The 11,744-nt window shown below is 47.1% G+C and overlaps 1 pseudogene; it reads right to left on the bottom strand.

Annotated features, from left to right (window-relative positions):
• Positions 1–9,787, bottom strand: part of LOC128767069 (lamin-A-like) — a 43,286-nt pseudogene extending 33,499 nt beyond the window's left edge.
• Positions 9,788–11,744: the final 1,957 nt, after the last annotated feature.

An 11,744-nucleotide genomic window follows, 5' to 3' on the forward strand; every position in this document is an offset into this window, starting at 1 on the left:
AGACCGAAATTTAATAGTAAAAACAAAGCAATGCCAGCAATTGTGCTGGTCAGTTCCCATCACCTGCTTTGCTTGACTGTCTTTTGAGCTTCATTGCAGCTGCATATGTGGGAAATATCGCAGTAGGAAAAGTACCTTGCACATCGGTGTAACAGTTAGAGGAGGAGGCAGTTTGTGTGGCGGTGGCTAGTCATGTATGCCAGTTTGGTGTGCTAGGAGCTGCACCATCATGCCCTCAGGCTAAGGTCTGTCCAGTCCGTTGAACAAGCTCCACTTGTTGCTGTGTGCTTTATAGTTGAGCAGAAAATGATGAAAGCATCATCATAGACGGTGAGACCCTCCCACACTCCTCCGTCAATAGATATTTATAAACCCACTTCTGGTTACAGAGTCTGGACTCAGCCCGTTCCTCGGACCACTCCTGAATCACACGCCTCCATGGCAACCGAACAAACATGATAATTTAACAAATTCCTAAAGTGACAGAAGTGACTCATTCTCTGCTTCACACTTGCATCAAAAGATTCTCCCTACTACAACCGTAAATGACTAAGGCAGATGGTTCGGTTCCTCACAACAAAATCACTTGTTTCCAGTTATTCATTGTTCGATCTGGAAAACATAGTCCCTTCAACAACAATGTTAGGCCTGGTACAATTGGACTCTCCAAAGAAAACAATGTAACATCAAAAACATTCATTAAATAAAATGTTTATACTGATTATTATTATTAGTTTAAACAAATTAAGTTAGGCATGTGATAGAAACTGTCAACTCAGGGAACCACTCCTAGAGCTCTGGACCCAACTTAGTTAGGACCTGAAAAATCCTGGTGACTTTCTTTCAGTTGGTGCATGACTGAGGTGTAGTTTTGGGCACTGACTTATGTTATAAACTTTTTCATCTAACTCTTTAGCTAGGCCCCTGGAAATCTGGGGCTCCTCAAGTTCTTGGTCACGAGGTTTTAATCTCGATAGAGTTCAGTTTGTTTCAGCCTGAACACCTCATCTTCATTCTGACCTTGAGAAGCTTGGTTTAAAACCTGATCATCAACTTGATTTTGACAAACAAAATTTCAGCTCTTGCTCTGGACCATTCCGTCAGAGCTTTAAAAGAAACACCATTGGTTTCTTCTTGGTATCCGTTCCGTAATTCATTGCTAAGAACTCTTTGCATTTTGGTTCTCCCAATCAAAAGAACAACCCGCATTACCTGAATCAACTGATAAAAGTCTCGATCTGACCTTATAGTATTAGTCTCAATAACTTAAAGTCACAGTCTTGTCTCTCCACCAGAGTGCTCCAGAGTCTCTGCACCCAACATGCTGGGTGGCCTTCTGAAAAGACTCACTAAAACAGGAATGTTGTTGTTAATTATCAAGTGCAAGAGCTGAAACATAAAAAAAAAAAAAACATTTCAATACCAGAAATGTAATTTTAAAGTGAATATTGCTGTATCAAAAATAGCAAATTAGCAACTACATTCTTGAGTGTGTTTGTCCAGATTATTGATTATTAGCAGGGACTGATGTGCTGAACTAGCACTCAACATCAAAGAGACAAAGAAAATACAGTTTGCTTCAAGTTCACTTTATATTCTCTGATGTCTATTCTTGCTCCTGGCTTGTAAAGAGAGTGACCTCGGCTGGACAACACTCTTCTCTCAGCAACAGAACTGATCCTCTCACAGGCCACATGCTCACCTGCCTCCACCAAAGGCAAATTTACAGACCACTGACTGACAGGAGAGGGTTCTGCACCTTAGAGCGGTGACTCTTGTGTTGAAAACACGTAAGGTTGCCATACTAAAAACTCTAGTCTCTGACCAAAAATAATCTCAGTTCATGCTAAGTACCGGTGCGGACCTTCACACTTGAACGGTGATTTGGGTCAGAGTTGAACAAAATTTTCAATTGCTTAGTTTCAGTCTGTAAATTTGGTTCATGCCCCCCCCAAAAACTGACACATCAGATACCATGCTTCTCCCCAGGCAGGTAGCTGGAGTCATATTTGTCTAGTCAGGTTACCTCTGTCGTGAGGTGTCCGGGCGTGTGCAATTGGGAGGAAGCCACGGGGCAGACCGAGAACAAGCTGGAGAGATTTATCATTCACATGTATGGCCTCACTGCTGCATAGGCACAGGTTAGGACATTCACCATAAATTCAAATGTATTGCAACAATGTTGGGTAAAATATAACATGACACCTGTCTTGAAGTAACACCTCATGAGCACCTATATTGAGTGTCTTGAGAGCATAACTGATGTTGTCTAAATGTCGGCTAACTACAGCCAAGATCATCAACAGTAGCAGTACGATGACAGACGCCAACAATGTCGCTAACAGTTGAAGAAAAAAATGAAAAAACAATGAACATTTTGATTATTTTTGTTTAAAGAACTTCAAAGTTGCTAGCATTTAACTTTAGCATGTAGCCCCTGGAACTGCAACCTTATCGTGGTGGGGGAGTTTGTGTACCTTGAATGATCCTAGGAGCTATGTTGTCGGGGGCGTTATGCTCCTGGTAGGGTCTCCCATGGCAAACAGGTCCTAGGTGACGGGTCAGACTAAGAGCAGTTCAGAAGCCCCGATGACAAAACCAAAAACATCAAGGACCGTGACGTCGCCCGGCATGGCGCAGCCGGGGCCCCACCCTGGAGCCAGGCCTGGGGTTGGGGCTCGAATGCGAGCGCCTGGTGGCCGGGCCTCTGCCCATGGGGCCCGGCCGGGCCAAGCCCGAACGAACGACATGGGCCGTCCCTCCTGCGGACCCACCACCCACAGAGGGAGTCATAGGGGTCGGGTGCATAGAGAACTAGGTAGCAGTCGAGGCCGGGGGGCCCGACGACCTGGTTCGTGTGGACATTCTCTGGCTCTTGGGACATGGAATGTCACTTCGCTGGGGGGGAAAGAGCCTGAGCTTGTGCAGGAGGTTGAGAGGTACCGGCTAGATATAGTCGGGCTCTCCTCCACGCACAGCCTGGGCTCTGGAACCCAACTCCTTGAGAAAGGCTGGACCCTCTACTTTTCTGGAGTTGTCCGCGGGGAGAGGCGGCGGGCTGGCGTAGGCTTGCTCATAGCCCCGCAGCTCTGCAGCTTCGTGTTGGGGTTTACCCCGGTGAACGAGAGGGTCGCGTCCCTACGCCTACGGGTTGGGGACAGGTGTCTCACAGCGGTTGCGGCTTACGGGCCGAACAGCAGTGTAGACTACCCGGCTTTCTTGGAGTCACTGGGAGGGGTACTCGACAGTGCCCCAACCGGGGACTCCATTGTTCTACTGGGAGACTTCAACGCCCACGTGGGCAATGACAGCAAGACCTGGAGGGGCGTGATTGGGAAGAACGGCCTACCCGATCTGAACCCGAGCGGTGTTCTATTACTGGACTTCTGTGCCACCCACAGTTTGTCCATAACGAACACCATGTTTGAGCACAAGGGTGTCCATAAGTGCTCATGGCACCAGGACACCCTTGGCCGGAGGTCTATGATAGACTTTGTGATCGTGTCATCTGACCTTCGGCCACGTGTCTCGGACACTCGGGTGAAGAGAGGGGCAGAGCTGTCAACCGATCACCACCTGGTGGTGAGTGCGATCCGCTGGCAGGGGAGGAAGCCGGTCAGACCGGGCAGGCCCAAACGTATTGTGAGGGTCTGCTGGGAACGCCTGGCGGAACCCACTGTCAGTGGGGTCTTTAACTCCCACCTTCGGGAGAGTTTCTCCCAGATCCCGAGGGAGGTAGGTGACATGGAGTCTGAGTGGTCCATGTTCTCCTCCTCCATTGTCAGTGCGGCTGCACGCAGTTGTGGTCGCAAGGTCTCCGGTGCCTGTCGCGGCGGCAATCCCCGAACCCGGTGGTGGACACCGAAAGTAAGGGATGCCGTCAGGCTGAAGAAGGAGTCCTATCGGGACTTGATGGCCTGTGGGACTCCTGAGGCAGCTGACGTGTACCGGCAGGCCAGGCGTGCCGCTTCCCGTGCAGTCTTGGTGGCAAAAACTCGGGTCTGGGAGGAGTTCGGAGAGGCCATGGAGGAGGACTATTGGTCGGCCTCGAAGAAGTTCTGGCAAACCGTCCGTCGACTCAGAAGGGGGAAGCAGTGCCTCACCAGTACTGTTTACAGCGAGGGTGGGAGACTGCTGACCTCGACTGGTGATGTTGTCGGGCGGTGGAAAGAATACTTCGAGGGTCTCCTCAATCCCGTCGTCACGTCTTCCACTCAGGAAGCGGGGACTGAGGACTCGGATGGCTCTCTCATCACCCGGGCCGAAGTCACCGAGGTTGTTCGTAAGCTCCTCGGTGGTAGGGCCCCGGGAGTGGATGAGATCCGTCCGGAGTATCTGAAATCCCTGGATGTCGTAGGGCTGTCGTGGCTGACACGTCTCTGCAACATCGCGTGGCAGTCGAGGACAGTGCCTCTGGATTGGCAGACCGGGGTGGTGGTCCCCCTGTTTAAGAAAGGGGACCGGAGGGTGTGTTCCAACTATAGGGGGATCACACTCCTCAGCCTCCCTGGAAAAGTCTATTCCAGGGTACTAGAGAGGAGACTTCGGCCAATAGTCGAACCTCTGATCCAGGAGGAACAGTGTGGTTTTCGTCCCGGTCGTGGAACACTGGACCAGCTCTATACCCTCCACCGGGTGCTCGAGGGTTCATGGGAGTTCGCCCAACCAGTCCACATGTGCTTTGTGGATTTGGAGAAGGCGTTCGACCGTGTCCCTCGCGATGTCCTGTGGGGGGTGCTCCGGGAATATGGGGTGCGGGACCCTCTGCTAGGGGCTGTCCGCTCCTTGTATGACCGGAGCAGGAGCATGGTTCGCATTGCCGGCAGGAAATCAGACCTGTTCCCGGTGCATGTTGGTCTCCGCCAGGGCTGCCCTTTGTCACCGGTTCTGTTCATCACTTTTATGGACAGAATTTCTAGGCGTAGCCAGGGGGCGGAGGGGATCCGGTTCGGGAACCACAGAATTTCATCTCTGCTATTTGCGGACGATGTTGTTCTGCTGGCCTCATCGGACCGGGACCTTCAGCATGCGCTGGGTCGGTTTGCAGCCGAGTGTGAAGCGGCCGGGATGAGGATCAGCACCTCCAAGTCTGAGGCCATGGTTCTCGACCGGAACACGGTGGTTTGCTCTCTCCAGGTTGGTGGAGAGGTCTTGCCTCAAGTGGCGGAGTTTAAGTATCTCGGGGTCTTGTTCTCGAGTGAGGGAAAAAGGGAGCGTGAGATTGATAGACGGGTTGGTGCAGCGGCGGCAGTGATGCGGTCGCTGTATCGGACCGTCGTGGTGAAGAGAGAGCTGAGTCACAAGACGAAGCTCTCGATTTACCGATCGATCTACGTTCCCACCCTCACCTATGGTCACGAGCTTTGGGTAGTGACCGAAAGGATGAGATCGCGGATACAAGCAGCTGAGATGAGTTTCCTCCGCAGGGTGGCTGGGCGCACCCTTAGAGATAGGGTGAGGAGCTCGGTCATCCGGGAGGAGCTCGGGGTGGAGCCGCTGCTCCTCCACATCGAGAGGAACCAGCTGAGGTGGCTCGGGCATCTGATCCGGATGCCCCCTGGACGCCTCCCTGGGGAGGTGTTCCGGGCATGTCCTACCGGGAGGAGACCCCGGGGAAGACCCAGGACTCGCTGGAGAGATTATGTCTCCGGTCTGGCCTGGGAACGCCTCGGGATCCCCCGGGAGGAGCTGGAGGAGGTTTGTGCGGACCGGGAAGTTTGGGCTTCCTTGCTCCGAATGCTGCCTCCGCGACCCGACCCCGGATAAGCGGCAGAAGAAGGTGAAGGAAGGTGAAGGTGATGTAGCCAGCATTCAACCCCAACCACCAACAAACTCCAAGTGATCTTGTAGCCCCGGCACCAATTACACAAATGAATTATGATTTTTATTGGAAGTTGAAGTTATTACTTTTTTTTCCTTGTTGCTATTCTACTTTGGAGAGCTTTTTGTTAAATTCTTCATATATTTATTTTTCTCATTTCTTTTTATTTGGGGAAAAAAAGGGGTTTATTAAAGAAAAAATAGTCATTTGATTGACAGGTTGATCACCCAATCCCGTCTAGAGTATTGCGAGTTTGCAGGTTCATATTCCGGTTCAGCACAGCACGCTCGAGTCTCGGGACCGCAACAAAGTTACCACCTGGTTGCGAGGAAATCGCCTGCCATCGGAGTGATTCTACAGCGGAATCACCTCTAGAAGCGCACCAAAGGCAGTGACTTGAGTGGTTAACACCTTGACTCAACGGTGAGTGAGACCACCAACTCCGCGGTCGGCAGATATTGGTGGGGTTGAGTTTAGTGGTGTGGTGATGCTAATCATTAGCTCGAAGTCACGATCTGAAAGAAATGCTAACCAGCCTGCCGTGAAGCGAACGAGTGATAGCAGGTGCGCCGTGTGAACCGAGTGATTTAATGAGTGCCGTGAATGTTGTTTTGTGAACTTGTGTTATATGTTGACGTGCATGACTGATGAGTGTTGTTAGTAAGTATACTTGTTGATGTTTCTCTTGCTGATCTGGAGCAGTGAGAGGACTGTATGTAACTGTGTGTTTTATAATGTTATTAGAATGATTTACTCAGTCATTTGATATATGTGTGAAACTTATTTGAATCTATTTTATGGTGTCATCACTGTAAATTAACTTTTGGATTTTCTTTTGTTGTACAACTGAATTATTTGACATTCAGCGTTGTTTGAAACTGACAGACTGTAGAATGTAACAAGTTAATTGAAATTTTGCACATCTTCTGGCCTGCTTAGGTCAGGTTTTTTTGGAGTTCGGATCAAAGGATTCCTGATAGGTCGGGTTGGATCGACATCCTACCATCCTACCACAGAGACAGCAGTGTGTCAAGACTGCACCACGTGAGGAATTCCCAGTGTGCACTGGGTGGCGAGCCACAGGAACCAGAGGAAAAGAAGATTCATCCACAAGATTGGAGTCGACGACCACATTCCCACTTGGCAAGTGGTGGGATAGGACCAAGCACATTTGTTCGTATATGGGCCCCAATGTTACAAACTTTGGGGAGGGAAACAAGGGTTTTTTTTTCTTTTTTTTGGCGCCTTTTGTTTTGGTAATTTTCCATATATTTTTCCTTATACAATTATGTTCTATTGCTATGTTGAATTCACCAAAGCTCTGTGAAAGTTTGTTTTCTTTCCGATTTGTTCACTAAAAGATTGACAAACGTTGTTGTTTTTTATTGAGGTGTACCACTGGCTATAACAAGCTGAGGTTTTCTTATCTGGTCCATTATCATTATTATGCAAGCGTTTAACTGTTTCCCACTTCAAAAAGGGTAAGAAGGGTTACAACCCCATCTGAACCCAGTTAAGATTGAAATTGGAATTTGCCCCTGCAGCCAAAAAAATAATTCAAACTAAAAATCTACCTGAGGAAAGAAAATTCTGTTGATCAACACCCACGATAGGACTGTAAGCCACGGAGGAGGCTTTCATGTTTCATGAGGAGGAGCCCAGTCACATAGGGACTGTAATGTAAAGGGAATAATATATGACAGAACCTAAGCCTAGAATTCTGTCACTCATCAGGCCTGCTCATGTGTTTTGAGCGGCTCCCCTGCTGCAGCAGGGAAAAATGTCTCACATGGTTAGCAGAGGTGTTCACTGCCAAGACACACGGAACAGTGGAGAGTGTGTGTTTAAGGTGGAGCTCTCGTGGAGGTGTGTCGCTCTTTCCAAAATCCCTCAGGGCGGAATGTGACACAACTGTACTTGCTAACTGAAGAGAAACACAAACTCGACGGTGAAGAAAGGGATCCGCCGTGCTCAGCGACACATTCCAGGAAGAAACATTAGGGAGTTCCACTACCTGGAGCCGTTTTAAAGGAGATAACTACTGTGTTTAACAGACACACGTTCAGGTGTTTTGACGGGGTGGCTGCCTTATACTTTACTTTACTATATTTGCCATATTTGACGAGAAACCTGGGCTTATAACCACAGTTAGGATCAGTCCTCAATCCTCATCTGCCCTGCTTTACTCTCAAATAAAGCTTTGATGGCACCAACTTGACAACTCTTCAGTCCTAAACTGAAGTCACAGAGAGCAGAGAAGTATGGGAAGGTAAGGTAACTTTATTGTCAAATATGCTACAGTACGAGACATATAGCATGGATGAAATATCTGTTCTCACAGACCTGGACACGACATACAATCACAGACGAACATAAAGATCACAGACGCCACATAAAGATCACAGACAGCAGGATACATGCAACAAAATCGTCACATCAGTCCATCAACCACCGGGAGGAGCACCTAGCTCATGGCAGCATGGCAACATCCTCTGCCCCTGTGGATGGAGCCAAAAGTGCCTGGTGCAGACCCGGGGGCAGAGTAGGAAGGGAGTTCAGCATCATGACAGCCTGGTGGATGAAGCTGTCTCTCAGTCTGCTAGTTCGTGCCTGGTGACTCTGGAACCTTCGCCCTGATGGTAGCAGCGTGAAGAGGCGGTGCGACGGGTGGGTGGGGTCTCCTGCGATCCTCAGGGCTCTCCGAGTGAGGCGAGCCTTGTAGATGTCCAGGAGGGATGGAAGAGGGACCCCGATGATCTTCTCAGCAGTCTTCACCACGCGCTGCAGGGTCTTGCGGCAGGCGATGGTACAAGAGACGAACCACACTGTGATGCAGCTGGTCAGAACGCTCCCAATCGTGCCTCTGTAGAAGGTGCACATGATGGGGGACGGAACTCCGGCTCTCTTCAGCTTCCGCAGGAAGTACAGGCGCTGCTGGGCTTTCTTGGCCAGTGCCGTGGTGTTGGTGTTCCAGGTCAGGTCCTGGGAAATGTGAACACCCAGGAACTTGGTGCTGGTGACCTGCTCCACTGCAGCACCAGCGATGAGAAGCGGGGGATGCAGGACAGGTCGTCTCCTGAAGTCCACCACCATCTCCTTGGTCTTCTCCACGTTCAGGCGAAGGTTGTTGTCATCGCACCACTGGACCAGGCGGCACACCTCGCTCCGGTAGTTGGATTCGTCGTCGTTCCTGATAAGGCCCACCACGGTTGTGTCATCTGCAAACTTAATGAAGAGGTTTGAGTCAGACACAGGTGCACAATCATGCGTTAGCAGAGTGAATAAGAGAGGACCCGGAGGTATTCCTGCCAACTCGAAGAAAGATGAAACTAGAGATGAAACTAAAGATGAACTAGAAAGATGTCTTTATATTGATCAAGGGTTAAAAAAAAAAAGACGAAATAATATGGAGTTTAAAACTAACACAAGTAAAGTGTGACGAAAGAAGCTGTACAGTATGTTTCCAAATAAACATGTTTGACAGTAAACTCACTTCCAAACAATCACATTCCTAGCAGCAATGAATGAGTGAAAGACAAATACCAGCTGAAGTCTGCTTCCATTTCTTAAGGTGCACATCAAAGAATAACATCCCTGAAAATGAGTGAACTGACCTGAGACACTTCTACGAACCACACAGCAGAACTAGCTCTTCCTACCTGGCCTTCAGCTCCTTGTGCTCCTCCCTCAGCTTGCTGAGATCCAGCTGCAGGCGGGCCCGCTCACTGCAGGCATTGGCCAGCTCAGTCTCGTAGGCGGACTTGATCCCGCTCAGGCCGCGGCTGACCAGAGACTCGGACTCTGTGATGCGCAGTCGTAGCCCGGGGTTCTCTGCCTCCCGGGAGCGCACCTTATCAATATCGATGGCCAGCCAGTCGTGAGGTTGCCAAGGTTCTCCTTCTCCTGCTGTCTGGTGATGCAAGTAGGGGAAGTGGCACCGCGTTTTTTTTGGCCCGGCGTTTCCATTTTTTTCCACTTTTAGAGAGGGTGACTCACTGTCTGCGGGAAAAGAATGAAAAGGGGTCAGGGTTGGCACTGGACAGTATTGAAATCTTCACAACCGTATTGCTAACTAAACACCCGTACAAGCTAACGTGAGACACAATTTGTTTTTAGTCTCTGTCCTCCGGATGTTTTAACAGCTCAGCATGTTGTCCAGCAGGTCTCAGGTGGCTTTCTCCAAAAACTACAGCCTACATATACATGTACATTGTCTGGCCCATTATCACTCTGGAAAATACGAAATATTCTGCTGTGTCATCTCAGGTCGATGCTATGCTAACTACTCACTAGCTAATGTTCACCAACAGTATTGACTCAGTGATACTGCATCAATATCGTACAGTTCTGTTGTAGTGGATCAAGTACGTGTTTAAGTCGCTTAGCATCTGTCAACAATCACACGCTGAGCTATACTTGAATAACTGCACCTGAATATAAAGTCTATGATCAGCCACTCCTCTCGTAACAGCCAGGTTGTTGCTTGAATAGCTTCAGCTCACTGGCATCACGCTTGCCCGCGATCTACAAATACCCATCTCGCCAGCCTACATCAAAAAAAGTCTGCGCATCTATTTCTGCCGTTACGGTAGCGACTTCGTAAGCTCCAGTAAATTGTAGTTGTGTGTTAAGGAGATGATAAATATTATTAAATATTATATAAAGTATATTTTATAAATAAATATTATTAAGAATACATATTACAAAAACCACAAGAGCTTAGTGAAATCTTCCACTGGATTCCTGTTCAGGGAGCTCTGCTCTACTATCCCTGTGAGTTTGGCGTGTTTTTGCTGTAGAATTGTAAAATAAATTTACTTTATGTACTGTAATAACATGTGTATTATAAAATTATATATATATATATATATATATATATATATATATATATATATATATATATATATATATATATATATATATATATATATATATATATATATATAAACTGAAAGAGGTTAGTGAAAACTTCCACTGGATTCCTGTTCAGGGAGCTCTCCTATCCCTGTGAGTTTGGAGTGTTTTTACAGTAGAATTATGAAATAAATTGACTTTATGTACTGTAATAACATGTGTATTATAAAAATATATATATATTAGAAAAAAAACTAAAAGAGGATAGTGAAATCTTTCACTGGATTCCTGTTCAGGGAGCTCTGCTCTACTATCCCTGTGAGTCTGAAGAGTTTTTACTGTAGAATTGTAAAATAAATTGACTTTATGTATTGTAATAACATGTATATTATTTAAAAAATATGGAGAAAAAGAAACAACAAGAGGTTAGTGAAATCTTTCATTGGATTCCTGTTCAAGGTGCTCTTGGCTACCATCCCTGTGAGTTTGGAGTGTTTTTCCTGTAGTATTATAAAATAAATTGACTTTATGTACTGACTGTAAGACTGTTGAATTTGTGATCAGCCTTTGTTGTTTATTTTATTTTATTTTATTTTATTGACAGCACTTTAATCCAAAGCACTTTCCTAGTTGGTGGGATCCCCACACTGACCATGGCAATAAATTTGATTCTGATTCTGAAAACAACCTTAATAAAGTTATTTTTCATTGGAAGTTGATCTATATTACTTTCTATTTTTCTTGTCTTTATTGTTAACAAGGATACAATGTTATGCAGAACTGTACTTATAATAATTTTATAGACAAATGACACCATTTACAGTGGAGGCGGAGAGTTGGGGGATCGCAAAACATTTTCTTCATTTACTTTAGTTATTTACTTTTCCCTACACGTATCAGCTAAAAACCTAAATATTTCCTATTTAAGTCATTATATCTCTGGCAATATTGTGTTTACTTCTTTATACGTCATCACATTTTCGTACAACATGATAAAATAGCATTCATTGTGGCAGATTTTATGATTGTTCCTGCTCCTTTGCCGATATGACACAATCAGTTTAAGTTT

This window comes from Synchiropus splendidus, chromosome 11 (genome assembly GCF_027744825.2).
Source record: "Synchiropus splendidus isolate RoL2022-P1 chromosome 11, RoL_Sspl_1.0, whole genome shotgun sequence".
Classification (NCBI taxonomy): Eukaryota; Metazoa; Chordata; class Actinopteri; order Syngnathiformes; family Callionymidae; genus Synchiropus; species Synchiropus splendidus.